Genomic DNA, 24,901 nt, shown 5'->3' with positions numbered 1-24,901 from the left:
GCTTGCTGATGCAAGATCTGAGGGAGCTAGGGTGCAAGTCAATTCCAACCCCCCTTGACCCAGACTCACAACACATGAGAGAGAGAGAGAGATCTCTGGAAATCATCCTACTCAGGCAAGGCCCAATCACCACCTGTTACTGGGCAGAATACGGACTTTTGGCCAATTCATTGACAACTAGTCAACCAATCAAACCAAGTCCCACCCCATCTCTCAGGTGCCACAGTGCCTGAGTTCTGCTGTTTGAAAACTAGCACCATACACTATGTTGCAACTTTCTGAATTCCTCATTCTCTCTGCTGCTTGACTTAAAGATACATAGAACATAGAACATAGAAAAATACAGCACAGAACAGGCCCTTCGGCCCACGATGTTGTGCCGAACCTTTGTCCTAGATTAATCATAGATTATCATTGAATTTACAGTGCAGAAGGAGGCCATTCGGCCCTTTGAGTCTGCACCGGCTCTTGGAAAGAGCACCATACCCAAACTCAACACCTCCACCCAACACCAAGGGCAATTTGGACACTAAGGGCAATTTATCATTGGCCAATTCACCTAACCCGCACATCTTTGGACTGTGGGAGGAAACCGGAGCACCCGGAGGAAACCCACGCAGACACGGGGAGGACGTGCAGACTCCGCACAGACAATGACCCAAGCCGGAATCGAACTTGGGACCATGGAGCTGTGAAGCAATTGCGCTATCCACAATGCTACCGTGCTGCCCTTAAGAACAAATAAATCTACACTATATCATTTTACCGTCATCCATGTGCCTATCCAATAGCTGCTTGAAGGTCCCTAATGTTTCCGACTCAACTACTTCCACAGGCAGTGCATTCCATGCCCCCACTACTCTCTGGGTAAAGAACCTACCTCTGATATCCCTCCTATATCTTCCACCTTTCACCTTAAATTTATGTCCCCTTGTATGTCCATTAAGCATCTATGGATCAAAATGATAATGGCAAAAAAAAGTAAGGATCCTTACAGGGTTCTCTTTGGGGGATTATCTCTTTATTTAGGGGGTTTCTTTATTTGGGGAATCTCTGGGGGATTCCGCATTTAGGGAGTCTCTGGGGGTGTCCTTATTTAGAGTTTCTCTGGGTGGGGGGGTTGGTGGGGAGGGCATCTGGTAGGGATGGGTGGGCAAGTCTTGCATTTTTGTGGGGGGGAAGTGTGGCCCTCAGATGGACTTTGGGGGCAACTCTCTTAAAGAGTTACCCCTTTGGCCCACCATGAAGTTCACCGCGTCAGGGCCACGCTTGTGATTCTCATGTGACTCCCAGCCCAGAGGACATGAGTCATGCGGACCCAGAGAATATGGTGCCTGGCCCGCTAAGTGGATGCAAATGGGTCTTAATGATCCACTTGCACCCTCCCACTGGCACATGGCGCAAACCTCAATCCTGATGCCAGCGGGGGGCCGAAGCACCGGAAACAGCGCCAATCCCGGTTTCTTCTCACCTCATTGGTAACTCTGCGACCAGTGGAGCGAGGCGGAGAATTTTGCCCTTTATTTATAATATATTTATTTATAAGTGGCTTGTGACCTGAGATGGGCTTTGCTTAATTGGAGATAGATAAGGTATCAATTAGAAGTTAAAGTGTTTCCTTTTATTGTTAAGAACTGTTTAACTGTTAATTGTAAGCTATATTCTGTGATGTTAATGTGTTTAATCCGGTGTTGATAATAAAGTTTGTTTTAATATAAAATATACCTCTTGGGTCACTGGAATCACTCCTGGAGCCAAGTATCCTTTCATCACAGTTTTACAAACTTAAAAAAAGCATTTGGGGTTCTTGTCCGATATCCTAATAAATATTAGGGTGTGGTCCGGGATTTTAACAATGCTGAAGTGCAGCCAAGGAGGCAATGATTGGACAATCTTGTGTTGTTGGTTGAGTTATAAATGTTGGCTGGGGCAGTGGGTGGATTCCCCTGCCCTTCCTTAAATGGTATTGTGTTTTTATTTTACATCTGCCCCTTCTTTTATTGTTTCACGTGATGTGGGCACTCCTGGCTAGGCCAGCATGTGTTGCCCATCCCGAATTGCCCCTTCAGAAGATGGTGTTGAGCTGCCTTTTTGAACCGCTGCAGTCCACGTGGTGTAGGTACACCCACAGTGCAGTTAGGGAGAGTGTTTCAGGATTTTGACCCAGAGACAGGATTTTGAGAGCGGACAAGCACGATATTTTGTGCAGACGGAATGCGAAGTTAACCTGCAATTTCAGTGGGATTTGGAAAGCTGTACACCCCGTATTCCTTCTTGTTGAAAGGACATTATGTGCCAGAGGACCTGCAATCACCCACTCCTCCCCAAGCCTAAGTTGAAGGCATGTGTGTGGGAGAACTGGCATGGGGAGGAATCATTCCTGCTCCTCCTCCACTTTTGGTCACATCATAGAGGTGAGTGGGGTTCAAGCATCTCCTTGCAGAAGAGGGAGAAACATCAGAGAAAAGGTCACTTTTAGGCCAAACTCGTGTATCCAATAGCTAATTAAGAATTAACACTAACAAAAGCCTGGGGTCAAGGTGAATATCTGACCTCTGAACTACGATCAGTGCACAGCCAGAGAGCTTAACATCAAAGGCAAGAAAATAATTCTCGGGTCAAAGGTGCAAAAATATCAACTAGTTTTGTCACCCGCTTGAGTTTTTCTGTAATATAAATCATCCCAGTCACACAAAAGACAGTTAACCTACTCTCAGGCATCTGGCAATGCTCCAAAATCTAGGTCAGAGGCCTTGGGGTGAACATTCCCTTCTTCACTGTGGGAAAATTATGACACTTCCCCACAGCAATGTAATGCAGATAAATAAATCAGTATGTGGATCATGAATGAATATCTCTGTAGCAGTGCACAATGGTGCCCCAATGTAGTCTGACACCTATTCATACTCACCCTTAATTTTGTTATTAATTCAAAGTGAGGCACTTGGAGTTCAATGATCCTCTAAGACCTCATTAATTCTACACTTTAACTTGCCTCCTTTAAGTCACCGATGGAAAAATTTGGATCAAATTATACCACCACAATCAATTATTTGTTCTAAAACTATGAAGATTTACTTACATGTCATTCATTTCTTGTCTTCTGGACTTAAAAAGCTCCCAACCCTCCGCTTGATAGATCTGTTAGGGTCCTTTAAAATAGTTAAAAAACAATGTTTTTTCATGTTGATCATTTCCCGATTAATTGCTATCCTCTTTACCCTCCCTGCCCCCCCCTCACGCCCCCCCCCCCCCCCCCCCCCCGCCCCCCCACTGCCAGTAACTTACTGGTTCCCCAGTGTCGGATTTGGGGGTACTCCAAAGATGTGCAGGAAAATCTCTTTTGGAGGTTTCCTGGTAAGGGTTTACACGACAATTGTCCAGAAGCGCTAATTTCCCTTGGACAATCACGCTGCGCTGGGAACCCTTTGAGAAAGTGAATCAAATCACTAACTTCGGATGGTTCTGCCTGTTTTACACAAATGGTTACACAGGAAAAGTTGGAAGAAATGAAACCACTTCTAACTATTGAATAAATATTTTAAATCCCCAGACTGACCCCCACACAATGTTGGGGTAACCATAACCTACACACACAACCCTCTGCAGGGTACTCCCCTGACACCCCCTCCCCCCGTTTCCCCACACCCCGACCCCTCCGTGGGATTTCCACCAACCCCATGACATACATTGTTACCCTCCTCCCAACACCATTCTGTGGGCCCGACCCAACATCTCTTCCCCACCCACCTGACACAAACAACCCCCCCACGACCTGGTCAGACCACCCCCGAAGGACTCACCACCCTCGTTCCCAATGTCCGGCACCCCCTGACGTCCAACACCTCCCCAACCTCCAATGTCGGCACGGTAGCACAGTGGTTAGCACAGTTTCTTCACAGCTCCAGGGTCCCAGGTTCAATTCCCGGCTTGGGTTACTGTCTGTGCGGAGTCTGCACATTCACCCTGTGTCTGCGTGGGTTTCCTCCGGGTGCTCCGGTTTCCTCCCACAGTCCAAAGATATGCAGGTTAGGTGGATTGGCATGCTAAATTGTCCTTAGCATCCAAAAAGGTTGGGTTGGGTTATGGGAATTGTGTGGAGGTGTGAGCTTAAGTAGGGTGCTCTTTCTAAGGGCTGGTGCAGACCCGATGGGCTGAGTGGCCTCCTTCTGCTCTGTAAATTCTATGATAATTGTACTCTATGATAACTGTACTTCCCTGAGCTAAAAAGCAACCATGGATGAAAAGTTCATCCTACCGGCAGATATAAGGCCCAGGTCAGGCGCATAAGTGGGGTTTTACAAACAAAGAGAACAAAGAACAGTACAGCACAGGAACAGGCCCTTCAGCCCTCCAAGCATGCTGCCCGTCTGAACTAAAATCTTCCACACTTCCGGGGTCCGTATCCCTTTATTCCCATCCTATTCATTTGGTCAAAAATATTTTTTAAATACATTTTGGTTCAGGATTAACTAGGAAGACAGAGGCTGAACAATTGAATATAGAGCTATGCTCAGTAGATCCAATAGCCAATGGCATAATTGCGAGGGATGGACATGAAAGGTAAGTTTGAAGATGTTCTGAAACCCTTTGACATCTACTGTGAAGGCCACGAAGAATCCAGCACAAGTTTTCAGAGTCAAACAGAAAGTAACTTTATTTATAACAATATGTACACAGTACTAGCAATTCACTACTGCTTCCCTCTCTAGCCGATATCACATTGACCAGCTCTATTTCCACAGCTGCACTGCTAATGCTTGACCCACCCCCCTCATTGGGGGTACTCATATTCCTCAAGGATCATGGGGTAACCAAGCCTTGCCACTTTTGCGGCCTTGTGGAGTCTTGTTGTTAAAGTTTTGTTTGCATTTCAGCCCCACGCTCCTGATCCGGTGTGGCGGGGAGCAGGGAAGGCGGAGGACCCCCTCGTGAACCTCCTCCTGGGCCTGGCAAAGCTTGCCATAAACAAGTCCAGTCGTCCAACCGGGCTGCCTGCCCTCTTTCGCGGCCGGATGTCCCTGGAGAGGAAGCATGTCCATGGGAACACTTGAGGCCTTCCATTCTCGGTGGGTACCGCAGGGGTTGGACTGCTTTCTCGACCCCAGTTTTCACATTTGGATTTAATGTTTTCAAGTTTCCGCTCCTCTTTGTTCTTTTAGGGCTGTGCGCCATTTGTTTTTTAGGAGCGGCACCTTTTAATTTGTCTCTCAGTTAATTTCTGTTCTTCTATTTAGTTCATTGACCCCAAAATAGATCATGGGTTAACCTATTGGCCCCAGCCAATAGGATCCGGGAAGTTATAACACCTACTTTAATTTAAGAAGTAATTATATTTTAGAGCAAGAAAAGTTCAACGAATGAGCCCAACAGCCTGGAGAATCTGTTGGCTTTTCCATAAATAAATTATACAAATTGGCTGAAAGCTGTGCCTACGGCAAACTTAAGTCAGATTTCAAGTGAGACTGAATAGTAGTCAAAGTGGCTGATGGTGACCTTTCAAACATACTACAGACAAAAGAAGATCTGACTCTAGAAATGGCAATCCAAATAGTCAGGCAGTCGGAAATTTACCAACAAACCCAGTACATTTTACGTGGCAAGGTTAAGCCATGTTATAGAGCAGCTGCAATAGTCCAGCTCACAAAGCAACAAAACACCAGGGAGACTCCAGGCCAAGAAAGACAATACCCAAACAGACCATTGGAAAGTGGGACACCATGTCATCACTTTGGAGCCAAAAGACCTCACCAGTGAGAACAATATCCAGCATTTTCTGTGCAGTGTTTCAACAGCAGCTGACCGGAGCACTTTGAAAAGCTTCTAAGATGTCAAATTGGAGAAAGATCCCAAAACAGTCCATGGGATTGAGGTACCACACTGGGAAGACGCTTATCCATGCTTCTTGGGTGAGATCAAGGATCCTTTTGGAACTTTGGTATCTCAGTAAATGGTCACCTCACCAATTTCAAATAGAGACAGAAGCCAGTGTTACGATTCTCTCGGATAAGGAACAGTAGCGGAAGGAGCTCGAGCTAGGAACAGCAGATAAACCACTCCAAGTTCCCAGAGGTATCTGAATCCAGGTCACAGACATGATCCTAGAACCACTCTGGTATGGCATCAGGCAAATATTCCAAAACTTGTACATCATCCAAAAGTAATCCTTTTCTTCCTTAAGCTGCCTTTAACTTCTCAAAATGGCAGATGTCAAAACAAACTCTGTTGTCAACTATATGGAACTGCAAGTTCCCAAGAGTCCCACCAGTGAATGGATTCTTGACTGGGATTTCAGCTCAGAACTTTTTTACACTTTGCAGAGCTGGTTTATCCAACTCCCTCGCTGACGGCAGAAGCCCCTCTGTGGTCAGATGAGCCACACCTTCAGATAAGTGCAACCATACTTTGAATGGAAGACACAAATGAAAATTACCAGCAACAGAACGATGAGAACATCAACATCCTCTCCGTGTGTGCGTGGGTTTCCTCTGGGTGCTCCGGTTTCCTCCCACAGTCCAAAGATGTGCAGGTTAGGTGGATTGGCCATGATAAATTGCCCTTAGTGTCCAAAATTGCCCTTAGTGTTGGGTGGGGTTACTGGGTTATGGGGATAGGGTGGAGGTGTTGACCTTGGGTAGGGTGCTCTTTCTAAGAGCCGGTGCAGACTCGATGGGCCGAATGGCCTCCTTCTGCACTGTAAATTCTATGATAAGAGACCCAACCTCAGGCTCCCACAACTGCTGTCACACAACCTGGAAACACCATGGCGATGGCACTCCATATCCAACAGAAGCACACAGCAGCAAGGCAATGCTGGAGAGAAGGTACCATTAACACAACAGAGCTTACCTCAGGAAAGGTACAAAGTCAGAGGAATGAACACAGTGTGGTGATGAAAGACAGACTACAGGTGGATCTCATGGATCAAACAGAATGAAGATGCACCATCAACATCCAGAAAAATCATGGTGGACCCTGAGGAAAAAGAAACTCCAGGCTGATATCATGAAGGAACGGAGAACGTCCTCTGGAAGGAATGGAACAAGCCTATGGTGTCCAAACAAAACAGATGGATGGTTTATAAAGCAAAGTTCAAATCCACGGAGCATAAAAAACATATCAGATGGAGACAGCCAAGTGCTGGAAACACAGGAAACTATTATTTCAAATCCAAGCCAACAAAGCTTGCCCAAAGCAACTGAGCCTATCACTCGTCCAACCATGACCAGAATGAGGCCTGGAACCATTGTCAAGCCTCCAGACTGCAAATTTATAAAGTCAGATACTTGAGGGTCGGGGAAAAATGGGTAGTACCTAAAGAAAGATGTTTCTTTAAATATGTTGGGTAAAAATTGGAGACAAGTAGTGTAAGGGTCTTTGGCATAGCAAGTGTTAACATGGGTCTGGAGAACAATACCACCCACAGTGTGATGTAAAGAACAAAGAACAATACAGCACAGGAACAGGTCCTTCGGCCCTCCAAACCTGTACTGGCCATGATATCAACCTTTGCCAAAACCCTCAGCACTTCTTTATGCCGTATCCTCTATACCCATCCTATCCATGTGTTTGTCAATATGCCTTTTGAACGTCGTTAATGTATCTACTTACACAACCTCCCCAGGCAACGCGTTCCAGGCACTCACCACCCTCTGCGTAAAAAACATGCCTCGCACATCTCCTCTAAACTTTGCCCCACGGACCTTAAACCTATGCCCCCTGCTGACTGACCTCTCCACACTGGGAAAGAGTGCCTGCCCATCCACTTTATCCATGCCCCTTGTAATCTTGTAGACCTCTATCAGGTGATCCCTCAACCTCTGTCTTTCTAATGAAAACATTCCAAGTCTATTCAGCCTCTCCACATAGCTAACAACCTCCAGACCAGGCAACATCCTGGTAAATCTCCTCTGCACGCTCTCCAAAGCTTCCACATCCTTCTGGTAGTGTGGTGACCAGAATTGTGCGCAATATTCCAAGTGCGGCCTTACCAAGGTTCTATACAACTGTAGCATGACTTGCCAGTTTTTATATTCGATGCCTCGTCCAATGAAGGCAAGCATTCCGTATGCTTTCTTGACTACTTCGTCCACTTGTATTGCCACCTTCAGAGATCTGTTGACCTGCAAGCCCAGATCTCTCTGATTTTCTATATCCCTAAAAGTTTTACCATTTACGGTATATTTCTCCTCTATGTTAGACCTATCAAGGTCACATGACAAGGGGCCTGGTTCAGCCTAAGCATTTGCAGAGACCTGTGCATGAAGTTAGTTCACAGTCTGGTCCAGGCTTTGTACTTATGTAAATGGTAATATGTTACCAATAAACACTACTGTTCAATCTTACAAGCCTAATCTAACCTCCTAGAGAGACATACTGAACAAACCTTTGCAATAAATTCCTTCTGCAAGATCGTTCAAGCCTAATACAATTTTGCATGTTTAACTCTTTTTCATCTGATGGTTAATTTTGCCTTAGTCTCCTCCATGAAAAAATGTCTTGTGGCTCAGGTTAGCAGAGGGAAATATTTAGATACATGCCGTTCGAGATTTTGCCAAAAAGGAGATACAGAGCTTCCCAGTAGAGCCGGCTTCCACATTGCTGGAGGAGGTGCTGACGACAGGGGGACTGGAGAAGGGGATGGTATCGGCGGTTTCCGGGGCTATTTTGGAGAAGGCGCCACTAGAAGGGATCAAGGCAAAGTGGGAGGAAGAGTTGGGAGAGGGTATGGAGGAGGGGTTCTGGGGTGAGGTGCTACGGAGGGTGAACGACACCACCTCGTGTGCGAGGTTGGGGCTGATACAGCTGAAGGTGGTGTATAGAGTGGACCTTACAAGAGCGAGGATGAGCCAGCTCTTTGAAGGGGTAGAAGATGTGCCTAAATGTTGCGCGCGGGGGGGGGGCCCAAACCACATTCATATGTTTTGGTCCTGTCCAAAGCTGGAGGATCACAGGAAGGAGGTTTTTAGGGTAATCTCTAAAGTGGTGCACGTGAAACTGGACCTGGGCCCTCGGGAGGCCATATTCGGGGTGTTGGATCAGTCGAGATTGGAAACGGGCGCGGAGGCAGACGTTGTAGCCTTTGCCTCGTTGATCGCCCGAAGGTGGATCCTGTTAGGGTGGAGATCAACCTCTCCACCCAGTGCCCTGGTGTGGCGGGTGGACCTGTTGGAATTCCTGACGCTTGAAAAGGTCAAATTTGAACTGAGGGGAAGGATGGAGGGGTTCTACAATTCATGAGCGTTATTCATCATGTCCTTTCAAGAATTGGAACACATCGAACATTGGGTGGGGGGGGGAGGTGCTGGGAGGGTTGGGGGGAGGGGGACTGTATGTGTTAATGGTGACTACGGATGATTCCTGATTCCTTTTTGACATTTGTTTATGTTAACATGCGGGCTAATGTCTGGGGTTTGGTGGGAGGATGGGATTGTTGTTATTGATATGGGGATTGACATTACATTCGTTACTGATTATTGTTTATTGTTGGGTGTAAATTTGGGAGAAAATGTGAAAAAGCAGAATAATGGCTCAGGTTGTGCAGAGCTGCACCTCACCTTGGGAGGCACGGTAGCACAGTGGTTGGCACTGTTGCTTCACAGTGCCAAGTTCCCAGGTTCGATTGCCGCTTGGGTTACTGTGCAGAGTCTGCACCTTCTCCCCGTGTCTGCGTGGGTTTCCGCCCGTTTCCTCCCACAAGTCCCGAAAGACGTGCTTGTTAGGTGTTAGGTGAATTGGACATTCTGAATTCTCTCTCTGTGTACCCAAACAGGCGCCAGAGTGTGGTGACTAGGGCTGTGTTTTTCAAACGTTTTTTCTGGCGACCCATTTCTACAAAATAGCTGCCTCTCCTGACCCACGCCACATTCACAATAGATTCTCCATAGGTACTTTTTGAGAGGTCACGTTCATTGTTGGTACTTCTGTATTATTAAATGTAAAACATTGTAAATGAAAATATATTTTCTATTTTTGTTGTTTCTTGGAGATCTAAATAACTTGTGATAACAATTTCTGCAGTGTACAAGACGTTTGATCACAGACTCCTGAGGTGTTTGAAGGGGGAATGAGGAAATTCTTGGAAACACGCCTGGATTTTCGGCTGATAGGGCAGGAAGGAGACTTACCATTATCGCAAAGTCAGTCTCACTGAAAGAGCGACTGATCTCAGAAAGTGAGTGGAGAGGGCTCTCCATTTTAAATAAACATCAAACACCTTATGCACACACAACACAACTTTAAACACAGATCTGATGGACAAGTTAAGAGTAGCTGAAATTCAACAGACCTCAGCAAGATTAACTGTCGCAGAAATTGAACCAACACTGACAATGTTAATGGTAACAGAAATTCAAGAATAATTGACAATGGCAACAGTGGTAGACATTAAACATGCATCAGATTCAGAACATTAACCCTGAAGTCGGTCTCTCTGTGTGATCATTTACTCTGTGCTACCTATGAGCTGTACTTGAACAGATGCATTTTCCACCAGACTGGGATGGATGGGGTTCCCTAACCCACACCCGTCGCCCAAGAGCCTAGTTCAGAACGGGGCAAACATAAATCAGCTTTGTGACAATAGACCAATTGAAAGGTGGGGAGATCTCCACAGGATACTCAGGAATTATCTGCTAGAGCAAGGTCCTGTATAAGGCAGTACTCTAGCTATGTGTTACTGACTGGAATACTTGTGGAAACATAGTCCAGTCAGCAGTCACTTGGTTTTGGGTGGGAGATGCAGGCCTGGAAAGAAAAAGTGCACGAAGCACTGCTGGAAACTAACTTTGTGCAGAAGAAGTATCTGCAAGAAATAAATTTCTTCTAGACTCTTCAGTTGTCGGTGCTGACTAACCTGGTTGATCAGCTGCTGCAGGAACGGGAGTAGCTGCTGGTGGCTGTGTCAGTGGCAGTGACTGTAACAGTGACCCAGGGAGGCAGAAAGTCCACGGCACCAGCCTCTACAACGGCCTCATGTAGTCATACACAGTACTGCAGCGAGAATTTACCCAGGGACAAAGTGGGAAAAATGGTCAGGCAATCCTTGGGGATCATTTTTGGAGATCTTTTGGCGACCGATTTTACATCATCCTGCGACCCACCCAGGGGTCATGACCCCCACGTTGAAAAACACTGGACTAGTGAATTTTCAGAGTAACTTCATTGCAGTGGTTTTTTATTTAAATGTTTTAATTGGCATTTTCAATTCCATATACAGTTACATTTTGTGTCCATCATTGTGCAGTACATGTAAGGAACCTTCCTCCGACCCTCTTGATCTTCTCCAAGTGGAGAAATTCCGATAGATCAGCCAGCCAGTCTGCAGCTGTTGGTGGTGCTGCTGATCGCCAGCCAGGCAGGATTCTCCGGCGTGCGATTAGGGAAGCAAAAGCTAGGGCATCGGCCCCCTTCCCCATGTGTAGCTCTGGCTGCTCTGATACCCCAAACATTTCCACTGTTTGGCACGGCTCCACCCTCACCCCCACAACCTTGGGCATTGCCTCCGAGAAGGCTGTCCAGAATCTAACAAGCTTGGGACAGGCCTAAAACATGTGGGTGCGGTTGGCCGTGCCTCTCCGGCACCATTCACATATATAGGGCGACACGGTACCACAGTGGTTATCACAGTTGCTTCAGAGCTCCAGGGTCTCAGGTTCGATTCCTGGCTTGCGTCACTGTCTGTGCGGAGTCTGCACGTTCTCCCCGTGTCTGCAAGGGTTTCCTCCGGGTGCTCTGGTTTCCCCCCACAAAGATGTGCGAGTTAGGTGGATTGGCCATGCCAAATTGCCCTTCTTGTCCAAAAAGTTTAGAAGGGGTTACTGGGTTACGGGAATAGGGGTGGAGGTGTGGGCTTAGGTAGGGTGATCTTTCCAAGGGCCGGTGCAGAATCAATGGGCCGAATGGCCTCCTTCTGCACTGTAAGTTCTATGATCCTCCACCTCCGAGAAGAACCTGGTCATTCGGGTTCTGGTCAGGTGCACTCTGTGCACCACTTTAAACTGCATGAGGCTGTGCCTCGCGCAGGAGGAGGTGGAGTTGAAGTCCCCAACCCATCTCTGCCCCAGTTCGTCCCCCCATTTCCATCTGGTCTCATCTAGTGGCATTCGAATCCTGTCCAGTAATTGTCCATACATTTTCCCACAGTTCACCCCTTCCTTGTTATCCATATTTATCAGGTCCTCTAAAAGCGCGGTCTCCGGTGTCCTGGGGTATCCTGTCTCTGCCGAGAAAGTGTTTTATTTGCAGGTTTCTCATTTCTTATCCTGTCGGTAGTTCCAACTCCTCTGTCAGTTTGTTCAGTGTCGCTAGTCCGTTTCTTATGTAGAAGTCCCTGACTGTCAGCCCTGTCCTGTCTCCATCTCTTAAAAGTGGTGTCTAGCATGGCTGGTGGGAACCTGTGGTTTCTGCAGACGGGGGCCATGGCGGACATCTTGGTCGGACCAAAATATTGCCTCATTTAGTTCCACGTTATCAGTGTGGCGACTACCAACTTCACTGCAGTGTTAATGTAAGCCTACTCCTTCACAGAAAAGGGTGACAGAGGACTACTTGGAGAGTATCCTTTTCCCAGTGGTGATACATTTAACTTGGATATAATACCAACCAGTACACATTAGGAAATATGCAGCTTTGATTTCAAGTTTCTAGATTCCTTGGTTAAAAAAGGAGGAAAATAAGAGATTTCTATTCCGAACTTCCATCTATTAACATTTGCTGGAAGAGCAAGCGTGCAAACACAGATAGGCATCAAGGGCGGCACTGTGGCACAATGGTTAGCACTGCTACCTCGCAGCACCAGAGACCCAGGTTCAATTCTAGCCTTGGATGACTGTGTGAAGTTTGCACGTTCTCCCTGTGTCTGCATAGGTTTCCTCCGGGTGCTCTGGTTTCCTCCCACAGCCCAAAGATGTGCAGTTTAGGTGGATTGGCCATGCTAAATTGCCCTTCATGTCCAAAAAGGTTAGAAGGGGTTACTGGGTCACGGGAATAGGGGTAGAGGTGTGGGTTTAGGTAGGCTGATCTTTCCATGGGCCGGTGCAGACTCGATGAGCCAAATGGCCTCCTTCTGCACTGTAAATTCTATGATCTATGATCCTCCACCTCCGGGAAGAACCTGTTCATTCGGGTTCTGGTCAGGTGCGCTCTGTGCACCGCTTTAATTGCATGAGGCTGAGCCTCGCGCAGGTGGAGTTGGAGTCCCCAACCCACCTCTGTCCCCAGTTCATTCCTCCATTTCCGTCAGGTCTCGTCTAACGGCGTTCGAACCCTGTCCAGTAATTGTCCATACATTTTCCCACAGTTCACCCCTTCCTTGTTATCCATATTTATCAGGTCCTCTAATAGTGTGGTCTCCGGTGTCCTGGGGTATCCTACTGTCTCTGCCGCGAAAGTGTTTTATTTGCAGGTTTCTCATTTCTTATCCTGTCGGTAGTTCCAACTCCTCTATCAGTTTGTTCAGTGTCGCTGGTCTGTTTCCAATGTAGAAGTCCCTGACTGTCAGCCCCGTCCTGTCTCCATCTCTTAAAAGTGGTGTCTAGCATAGCTGGTGGGAACCTGTGGTTTCTGCAGACAGGGGCCATGGCGGACATCTCGGTCGGACCAAAATATTGCCTCATTTAGTTCCACGTTATCAGTGTGGCGACCACCAACATCATTGCAGTGTTAATGTAAGCCTACTTGTGACAATACTAAAGATTATTATTCCCTTCACAGAACAGGGTGACTGAGGACTACTTTGTATTGAGAGGAGAGTATCCTATTCCCAGTGAAGGTGATACATTTAACTTGGATGTAATACCAACCAGTACACATTAGGAAACCCGCAGCTTTGATTTCAAGTTTCTAGATTCCTTGGTTAAAAAAGGAGGAAAATAAGAGATTTCTATTCCTAACTTCCATCTATTAACATTTGCTGGAAGAGCAAGCGTTCAAATACAGATAGGCATCAAGGGCGGCATGGTGGCAGTGGTTAGCAATGCTGCCTCGCAGTACCAGTGACCCAGGTTCAATTCTGGCCTTGGGTGAATGTGTGAAGTTTGCACGCTCTCCCTGTGTCTACATGAGTTTTCTCCGGGTGCTCCGGTTTCCTCCTACAGTGCAGGTTAGGTGGGGTTACGGGGTTAAAGAGATGGGACGGGGCAGTGGGCCTGGGTGGGGTGCTCTTTCGGAGGGTGTACACAGACCAGATGGGCTGATTGGCTTCTTTCTGCACCGTAGCGATTCTATGGAGGCGATGGACATACTCAGTGGCTTGTCTGTGATGAAGAGAGCTCCACAGATAAACTGATGAAATTGAGATCGGGATCACAATCAAGTCATGCCGATGCTCCCAGTAATTGTGACAGATTACAGTGTGAATCCAGTTGATACAATTTGGTTTCCAGCTGAGCAGATGCTCTTCTCCTTTGCAAGCTTCTGTCCGGCTAGAATGTTAACTATACTGTTAGTTGAGAGCTCCATGCTTGTGGAGATATGTCCAGGCGATGTGCTCTTTCTCAAAAGTTAAGAACGGAAATGTTTCGAAGACAATTTTGCTGTCCAAACATTAAGATCACAGAGATTTACAATTGGCCATAGAACAGAGTTCTGTGGACTTTGCAAAATAGGTTCACTGCTGCAATGCATTTGCACTCAATGTCAAACCAAAATAGTGCAATGCTCAGGAATTGCACTGGAGCCTGGATTTTACCGCCCAGCTGTGGCAGGACCCGCTGTGGGGAATGTAGGTGGGCAAGTCAAAAGTTCATTGACTTCCAGCGGGATGGGACCATCCCTTCACAGGCAGGTTTGGAAAATCCCAACCTTAATTTTCTACCCTTCCACAGTTGTTTGGGAATCTCACGTTTTTAACGATTCAACCGTAGCTCTGCAATTGACAATTCCAAGAGACTTGCCTATTGAGGCACTTTGGCCTTACCAATTGCTGCTGGAATATCAATCTTTCCATCCTAGCGTGTCAATATAAATTGGCCAGAATTGTGTCTTGCCACATTTCTGGTGAAGTTCTGGCCCTGGAATGGGGATCAGCCACAAGGAAATTTCCTGGGTCTGCTTTAGGTTGGTTTCTACGAATTTAAATTAAGACCCTCTCCTTGAGGCTTCATCTCCTTCGACAGCCGATCGATAGGAATTGTGTACTCCAGTTCCAATCTACCCTGTTGAGAACATTTTGTCAGTAAGCAAATAACAATGTTTGGAAATTCCAGTGACATACATGCATTAAAAAAAATATATCTGCTCAAGCCTCATTGTTTATGACCGCGCAGGAACTGCTTGTTACAGGGACAAAACCCTGGAAACTTCCTTCCTAACAGCACGGTGGGTGTACCTGCACAAGGACTTCGGCCTTCTCAAGTGGAATTAGGGGTGGATAATAATTACTGGTATAGCCAGCAATGCCCATTTCCTATGAATGGCTGGGGAGGAAAAAGTATTACTTTGCGCAGTCTAGGATTCCAAATTATTACTTATTTAGGAAGTTCAGTGTATGATCCATCCCTGCTTCTTGTGATGAGTATTTCTGGGGACCAGAGAGGGTGCCGGTTTACTTTTCTATAATTCACTTAAAAATACTTTGCAAACCAGGGGCGTCATTCTCCGACCCCCCAGAGGGTCGGAGAATGGCCGTTGGCTGCCGTGAATCCCGCTCCCGCCGAAGTCTCCGAAGGGAGAAAAGTCGGCGGGGCGTTAATGTCGTCGCTGCCGCGGAGAATGTCACGGGTCTGCGCAAGGCAGCCGATTTTCGGCCTGCCGATATTCTCCCTTCCGGATGGGCCGAAGTCCCGTCGACATGATGACCGTTCACGTCGACGTGAATCAAACCTCCTTTTCATCGGCGTGACCCGGTGCTCCAGGCTCACGCCGACCAGCGTGGAGGTGAGTGACGGCCTGGGGGGTTGGCTCTGGGCAGGAAATGGCGTGGCCGCAGTCTGATTGCGTGAGGAGAGGTGTGTCTCGGGTTGTGTGTGTGTGTGTGCGGCGGGGGGGGGGGGGGGGGGGTGGTTAGAGTAGGCTGGGCTCCGGGGGAGTGCCGGGAGGGGGGTCCGTGCCGGGGAGGGTGATGGGGGGGGGGGGGTCCGTGCCGGGGTGGAGGTTGGGGGGGGGTCCGTGCTGGGGTGGAGGTTGGGGGTTGGGGGGCGGGTCCGTGCTGGGGTGGAGGTTGGGGGGGGGGGTCCGTGCCGGGGTGGAGGTTGGGGGGGGTCCGTGCCGAGTAGGGGGATGGGAGGGCAAGTGAGTTGGTCCACCTGGCCAGGTGCCAGCCTCCAACAGTTGGACCCATGCGGTCCATGCCACCTGGCTGGGGGGAGGAGGGGATATGGGCAATGATGACATGTCGTCGTTCCCCTCCCTCCCCACCAGGCCGTCATGTTTTCAGATCATCCAGCGATGTTGGCCGCCGTGGTGGCAGCCGCTCATGTCTATGTTGCCCTGGATGAGGAGGAGGAGGAGGAGGAGGAGGAGCGTGCCAGAGAGGCGGCGCAGGGTGCCGCAGAGGGGCAGGCGGCAGCCGCCCAGGCTGGAGGGACACCTGACCGACAGGACGAGGAGGGGGAGGAGGACGTCGCGGCCCCACGGCAACGGAGGCACCCGAGGGCGCCCCGTGTGTACCAGCCCCGGCAGTCATACCAGGACCTCACGGACCGGGAATGCAGGAGGAGACTCCGAATGAGCCGGGAAACCGTGGCACACATCTGCCACCTGCTGGCACACCTGTCACCGCGTGGCACTGGCGGGGGACACCCTCTCCCTGTGTCCGTCAAGGTTACGGTGGCCCTGAACTTTTATGCAACGGGGTCATTCCAGGCACCGAGTGGGTACCTGTCCGGCATATCGCAGACATCGGTGCACCGGTGCATCCGGGCAGTGACAGATGCCCTATATGCCATGGCGCACCACTACATCCGCTTCCCCGTGGACCAGGCCAGCCAAGATGCCCGGGCCGTGGGCTTCTCTGCCGTGGCCGGGTTCCCCATGGTCCAGGGCGCGATTGATGGGATGCACGTCGCCGTGCGGCCACCTGCAGATAACAGGGCCGTGTTCACTAATAGGAAGGGGACCACCTGCGACCACCGCATGATGATCCTGCACGTCTGCGCCCGTCACCCAGGCAGTGTACACGACTCATTCATGTTGTCGCGGTCATCCATCCCCGGCATGTACGAGGGATGCCATCCCCGGCTGAGGGGCTGGTTGCTGGGCGACAGGGGCTACCCATTGCGATCGTGGCTGATGACGCCTATACGGAGGCCACGCAATGAGGCGGAGAACCGCTACAATGATGCCCATGTAGCGACAAGGGGAGTGATCGAGAGGTGCTTTGGCGTGCTGAAGATGCGTTTCAGGTGCCTGGACCTCTCTGGGGGCGCCCTCCAGTATCAGTCAGATAGGGTCGGCCGCATCATTGTGGTGTGCTGCGTCCTGCACAACATAGCCCAGCAGAGGGGCGATGTGCAGCAGGCAGAGGAGGGCGGAGTGGAGGAGCAGCAGGAAGAGGCGCAGTCCTCCCCAGATGAGGGGGATGGGGGCAATGGTCAGGGCAGACGGGGTAGACACAGGCGGGTGGCTGTCCACCGTTACCGGCTGGCCCGGCGGGCACGGGACAGACTGATAAGACGCCCGCTTCACTGACTAGATGGGCGTGGGAATCGGGTAGTATGGCCACAGACCGCACACCATGGCAACAGCCGACCACCCACACCCCCCACCCATCCACCCACCCAGCACCCTCACCCCCCTCCCAACCCCACCCACCCCACCCGCATGCACACCACCCCCCCCATTGCCGATCCACCTGCGGCACAACGGGCCGGGTTCACACAGTTGCGGGTGGACGCGTGTCTATCGCAGGCCATGGAGGATGATGACAACCCGCCCTGCGATGAGCTCCTGGCTCTGCATCGTTGGACTATGTCTGACCCATGGCCACAGTACCACCATCCACCCGGACCATCCCTGCATGCAGCTGTGACACTGCAGCGCACGGTCCCGTCCTCTGCCCGGGGGATGTTGATGGCGGCCCAGGGGGAAGGGGGCAGACTCACCTGGGGCTGAGGTAAGACCACCCCTCACACACACACTTGCGCTCAATGTACATGACACCCCCGCACACTTTGGACAGAGCACAAAGGCAGCTTCGGTAGGTGTAACATTGACTTTAATAACGAAAGGAGTTCATGCACGTGCCCTAGCCCCTAAAACTCATCTGTGCCCTGCACCCGTGCCAACTTACTCAGTGTCTAATTGTTTGGCCTTACGGGCCCTTTGACTCAGTCTACGTGGTTCCCCAGACGGTACAGCAGAACTGGAGGTGGACTCCTGTGATTCCTGCCCTCTGACACTGGATCCCTTTGGCGGCCGTTTCCTGGGGCGTCCTGGCCTAGATGGGCCAGGCTGCGGCCCGGGCAACTGGGATGGCGAGCTGCCAGCCTGTCCTGCCCGTTGCCCACCCGATGCACCTGGGACGGAAGGGGGGGGGGAGTCCGAGGTGTCGCGGTGTACCGGGACCTCCCCTACAGAGGGAGCCGGGACGGACCACACCACCTCCTCCTCCCTCGGGGTGCCCGATGGCCCCCAGGCCTCTACATGGGTGGGGGATGCGAACGGACTGGCCATCCGACGCCCCCCCGACATCTGGCGCTGCCAGTCCTGGAGGCCCGTGCTGGTATCGACAGGGGTCTGCAGGTTTGCAGCCATGGAGCCCAGGGGGTTGGCAAACCCTGTCTGTGACAGTGCGACGCCGGCTCGCACATGGCCACTGGCGCCGATGCCCTCAGCGATGGCCTGCAGAGACTGGGCCATGGCCTGCAGAGACTGGGCCATGGCCTGCAGAGACTGGGCCATGGCCTGCTGAGACTGGGCCATGGCCTGCAGAGACTGGGCTATGGCGTTGAGCGCCTCTGCCATCTGGCGCTGGCACTGGCTCATGGCCTCCTGTGAGAGGGCAGCCATTTCCTGGGCCACAGACGCCGCCTGCACGGAAGGCCCCAGGCCTCGCAAACCGTTCCCCATGTCTGACACCGTCGCACCCATTGCCTCCACCGCGGACGCCACCCGTGCGGTGTCAGCCTGGGTGGCACGCATGACCGGGACCACTCCCAGCTCCTGGACGCGGGTGGACTCCGCCACCTGCGACCGCAGCCGCCGCAAGCCGCCCGTCACCCTCTTCGCTCGTCTCCGGTTCGGTGGTTGCATCGGATCTATGTGTGGGTGTGGTAACTGCAGGAACCCGGGATCCATCTGGGCGGCAGATGTTCGCTTGGGCTGGGCTGTCCTCCGACCGCCCGGCTCCTCTGCTGCTCCTACCTCCACCTGCTGTACTGGGACGGCTGTGTTGTGCGCACCAGTGAGTGTACCAGACGTCTCATCACTAAACTGCCCAACCGTGGTGAGTGTTTCTGCGATGGTGGAGGGTGTTGGTGACAGCAGTGGCGTTGTGTCGTGCTCTTCGTCCCACTCTGAGTCCATGGCCCTTTGGGGTGGGGGTTCGTCTCCATCCATCCACTCTGAGTCACTGTCCGGTATTTCGTCTTCCTGGGTAGTGCTATCCCGGGTAGGGGTGTCCTGGGTAGTGGTGTCCTGGCTCGGATGTGACGGGGGCCTGTGGCTGCCCCCCTCATCGCTGGGTGGTCGCTCCCGCACGTGACGGGGGTGTCGTCTCCCTGTTGCTCCAGGTCTCTCCGTCTCCTGTGGTCTCCGAGGGGCATCCTGCGGGCGTCGCATGCTGGAGGGTCCGGGTCTCTCCGTCTCCCGTGGTCTCCGAGGGGCATCCTGCGGGCGTCGCATGCTGGAGGGTCCGGGTCTCTCCGTCTCCTGTGGTCTCCGAGGGGCATCCTGCGGGCGTCGCATGCTGGAGGGTCCGGGTCTCTCCGTCTCCCGTGGTCTCCGAGGGGCATCCTGCGGGCGTCGCATGCTGGAGGGTCCGGGTCTCTCTGTCTCCCGTGGTCTCCGAGGGGCATCCTGCGGGCGTCGCATGCTGGAGGGTCCGGGTCTCTCCGTCTCCCGTGGTCTCCGAGGGGCATCCTGCGGGCGTCGCATGCTGGAGGGTCCGGGTCTCTCCGTCTCCCGTGGTCTCCGAGGGGCATCCTGCGGGCGGTCTGCATCTGCGGGGATAGGTGCCTGGACGTTTGGTCCTGCGATACACAATGAAGCATGCATGGTTCGACATCAGGCAGTGATCAGGTGATACGGGGGAGGGGGATATAGGGGAGGGGGGATATGGGGACGGGCTGTCGATGGCTCACTTGCTACTACGCCCCCGACCTCTGCATCAGCAACCTCCCGGTCCTCAGGTCCACCAGCCAGTTCCACGGCCCTTTCCTCGTGTACGGTCAGTTGGCTCTCATCAGCGGGGCCTCCTCCAGTCCTCACATGCTCCCTATTGTTGTGTGCGCGCTTCTCCTGTGGGGGGGGGGGGTGGCAGGGGTAAAAGGCAACACTGTTAGGCAGGTATATGAATGCACGCCATCGGTTGCGCGTGCATTGCAGAGGTTAAGGTTAGGGCTATATTCACTTGGGGATATGGGGGAGGGGGGATATGGGGGAGGGGGGATATGGGGGAAGGGGGGATATGGGAAAGGGGGGGATATGGGAAAGGGGGGGATATGGGAAAGGGGGGGATATGGAGGAGGGGGGGATATGGGGGAGGGGGGATATGGGGGAGGGGGGATATGGGGGAGGGGGGATATGGGGGAGGGGCGGATATGGGAGAGGGGGGATATGGGGGGATATGGGGGAGGGGGGATATGGGGAGGGGGATATGGGGGAGGGGGGATATGGGGGAGGGGGATATGGGAGGGGGGATATGGGGGAGGGGGGATATGGGGGAGGGGGGATATGGGGAGGGGGATATGGGGAGGGGGGGATATGGGAGAGGGGGGATATGGGGGAGGGGGGATATGGGGAGGGGGGATATGGGGGAGGGGGGATATGGGAGAGGGGGGATATGGGGGAGGGGGATATGGGGGAGGGGGGATATGGGGAGGGGGGATATGCGGGAGGGGGGATATGGGGGAGCGGGGGATATGGGGGAGGGGGATATGGGGAGGGGGGATATGGGGGAGGGGGGATATGGGGGAGGGGGGATATGGGGGAGGGGGGATATGGGGAGGGGGGATATGGGGAGGGGGGGATATGGGGAGGGGGATATGGGGGAGGGGGGATATGGGGAGGGGGGATATGGGGGAGGGGGGATATGGGGAGGGGGGATATGGGGAGGGGGGGATATGGGGAGGCTCACCCTGCCTGCTCTGACGAGGTCGTTCACCTTCTTGTGGCACTGGGTGCCTGTCCGTGGTGTCAGGGCCACAGCGGTGACGGCCTCTGCCACTTCCCTCCACAGACGCCGGCTGTGGCGTGGGGCAACTCTGCGGCCGTGCCCGGGATACAGGGCGTCCCTCCTCTGCTCCACCGCGTCCAGGAGCGCCTCCACATCGCGTGACTCGAACCTCGGGGCTGAGCGACGGCCAGCCATCCAGTCGGGTGTTGCGGTCGGGTGTTGCGGTCGGGTGGGGGGGAGCAGCGCGGCCTTATGAGCCGTCACGCCGTGCAGCGCGTATGACGCTGCACGGCGTGAACCACTGCGCAAGCGCGGATCCTGTTACGTCGCTGCTAGCCCATTTCGGGCCGGAGACTATCGACCCATTTTTCCGACGTGACGCAAGTCGGATTTGCGCCGTTTTTTGCGCCGATCGGCGGACTTTCCGCCGATAACGGAGAATTTCCCCCCAGATTTCAAGAAATGTCAAAGGTCAAATAAAGCAGATTATGCTTCCTGATATTGGCCATCTGTTAAATGCTGCTACTCCAAATAAGTTACCATCTTGGCATGATTCCAAAAATGGCAAATGTACAGTATTCCGGGTGCTCCGGTTTCCTCCAAGTCCCGAAACTAACGTGCTGTTAGGTAATTTGGACATTCTGAATTCTCCCTCTGTGTACCCGAACTAGGGCCTTTCACAGTAACTTCATTGCAGTGTTAATGTAAGCCTACTTGTGACAATAAAGATTATGATTGGATTTCATTAACTACAATTTCGAACTTTGATATTAAAATCAGTAATGCTTTGAGTTTGTATTTTGGGAAAGTATACCATACTGCACTTTCCTGGCCTTGAGTATATTAGACACGGTTGTGGTAAATATCAACTGCTGCGATATAGCCTTCCTGACAGGATAAACATTACATTGCTTGTTGCAGTCAACCTTTTACTCTGGCATTCTGAGAATCCCTTCGGGCATCATAAATTTTGTGCTGTTAACAAATAAATGACCTAATGTGTAGAACCTGCTGAACTATTCAGCAATCAGGCAACAGCTGTACAGAAAGGATGTTTCACTTACGAACATTATAATCTGTTCATCCTGTGAGCCTGCTACAGCAATCAATTAGAACATGGAGAATTTTTTATCTGAACTCCATCTATCCACCAAGATTCTGTAACCCTTAACAATAGGTCAATCACCTCAGCCTCAGGATGTCATGGCAGGAATTAGTCATGGCAGTGAACTAGGCCCAAACACCTTCAGGCTGCTTCATTAACCACCTTTCCTCCAGCATAAGGTCAAAAGACTGGATGTGTACTGCTGACTGCACAGTGTTCAGTACTATTTACAACTCTTCAGAGAATAATCACTGCATGCAGCAAGGCCTGGTAGGAGCTGATAAATGGCAAGTGACATTCATACTCCAGATGCCAGGCAATGATCATCTTCAACATTTGAGTCTAACCATTTCCCCCTGACATTCAATGCCATTATCATCCCCCATTATCAACATTCTGGAGATCATTATATATTTTTTTAAATTTAGAGTACCCAATTCATTTTTTTCCAATTGAGGGCAATTTAGCGTGGTCAATCCACCTACCCTGCACATCTTTGGGTTGTGGGGGCGAAACGCACGCAAACACGGGGAGAATGTGCAAACTCCACATGGACAATTACCCAGAGCCAGGATAAAACCTGGGACCTCGGTGCCATGAGGCAGTAATGCTAACCACTGCGCCACCGTGCTGCCCACTGGAGGTCACTATTGACCAGCAACTTAACTGAACCGACCACTTAAATAGTCTGGCTAGAAGAGCAGGCCAGAAGCTTGGTTTCTACAGTGGGTGACTCACCTCCTGACTCCCCAAAACCTTTTCATCATCTGTAGGGTACAAGGAAGAAGTGTGATGGAATATCCTCCACTTGTCTGAATGAGTGCATATCCAAAACACAAGATACTCAATGACAATTAGGATACTTGATGGATATCAAATCCACTACCAACGCAAAGTATCTGCAGTATGCGTGTACCTTCTACAAGATGCACTGCAGTAAATCACCAAAAATTCTTCAACAGCACATTCCAAACTTGCAACCTCGATCACTTAGAAGGACAAAGGCAGAAGATGCATGAGAAACCGCCACCTCTGAGCTCCCCTTCAAGTCACACAGCGTGGAAATATATTACCCATTCCTTCAATGGCCCTGGGACAAATCCTAAAATTCACTGACAGCACCTCTCCACATAGGCTGCAACAGTTCAAAAAGGAACTTCACAGCCACCTTTCTCAAGGGCAACCAGAAATGGACAATGAATATTGACCTTGCCAACAACAGCCACCTCGCAAAAATGAATGACTGAAAAAGCCTAACAAAAGTCAATTAAAAACAATTTGATTAACTTATATTGAACAGCTTTTATTTTGCAATGGGCGAGTGGAGAGGGGACAGATTGTTCCAAATGTCTACTCGACTTTGAATGAAGAAGTGCTTCCTGACAACAACCGAGTGGCCTAGCTCTTATTTTAATCTTATTCCCTCTGTTTCTGGACTCTTCCTGACCCCCGAAGAGAAAATAATTCTATTTTCTATCTTTTCAAATCTTTAATTATCTTAACCATCCAATAGGATCATGCTTTATTCTTCGATACTGAATATAAACCTAGAATGTGCAACTTATTTTCATGGCTCAATCCATTTAGCCTTGATATCATTCAGGTGAATGTGCGATGCACCCACTCCAAGGCCAGCATACCCTTCCTGAGGTGTGATGCCTAGAATTGAACACAATATTCTCATTTGGGCCTAATCAGAGTTTTCTTTCTAAATCCTCGCATGCGATTTAAGTGTCACTGGCGGGGCCAGAATTTGTTGTTCACCCCTAGCTGCCTTTGAGATGTTGGTGGTGAGCCGTCTTTTGAATCGCTGTGGTGGAGGTAGGGAGTTCCAGGACTTTGATCCAGTAACAGTGAAGGAATGGCAATATGATTCCAAGTCAGGGTGGTGTCATGCTGGGAGGGGAACTTGAGGTGGCGGTATTCCCATGCATCTACTGCCTTTGTCCTGCAGGTCATGGTTTGGAAGGTGCTGTCAAAGAAGGCTTGCCTCCTAACCAATCGTTACCATATGAATAGTTGCTTCTAGATCTATGTGCTCTCATTTTTGCCATCTGTCTGTTCGGTAGAGCATTATCAAATGCCATTTGAAGGCGCATATAACACCCAAAGACAATCCCTTATTTACTATATTAGTTACCTCAAAAAATTCAACTAGGTTTGGAAGACAGGACTTACCCTTTACAAATCCATTCTGGTTCTCTTGGATCAGCTAATGCTTATTCTAGTGTTCAGTCACACAGCCCCTAATAACAGATGGTGGTAATTTTTCCAACAACACATGTTAGACTCAGAGGCCTACATTTTCCCTTCTTCAATAATGGAGTATCATTGGTATCATGGAGTATGAATGAAAAGCTTATGAAAAGGATTAGCAAATGAGAGAAGTGGGTGGGTAGACAGGAAGGGGATCACATCCATACAAAATGGAAAATTTTGAGCTGTTAATTTAATTGGGTGCAGCTAGGATACGATTGATTGTTAGGACTGATAATGTTGCTACGGAATGAGTCACCGAATGA

General features: G+C 50.6%; 1 protein-coding gene across 2 annotated transcripts in view; it reads right to left on the bottom strand.

The window, feature by feature from the left end:
* Positions 1-24,901, bottom strand: part of LOC140394042 (carbohydrate sulfotransferase 12-like) — an 82,814-nt gene that overhangs the window by 8,807 nt on the left and 49,106 nt on the right. Inside the window, exon 3 of one of the 2 annotated variants that reach the window (XR_011935808.1) lies at positions 3,083-3,152. The exons of the other annotated variant lie outside the window; for it this stretch is intronic. The gene's annotated coding sequence lies outside the window, so the exon portion shown is untranslated. The remainder of the gene's footprint in view (positions 1-3,082; positions 3,153-24,901) is intronic. 2 annotated transcript variants of the gene reach the window in all.

This window comes from Scyliorhinus torazame, chromosome 17 (genome assembly GCF_047496885.1).
Source record: "Scyliorhinus torazame isolate Kashiwa2021f chromosome 17, sScyTor2.1, whole genome shotgun sequence".
Taxonomy (NCBI): Eukaryota; Metazoa; Chordata; class Chondrichthyes; order Carcharhiniformes; family Scyliorhinidae; genus Scyliorhinus; species Scyliorhinus torazame.
Note: the sequence above shows the minus strand (reverse complement) of the source record. Positions and strands in the feature narration are given on the sequence as shown.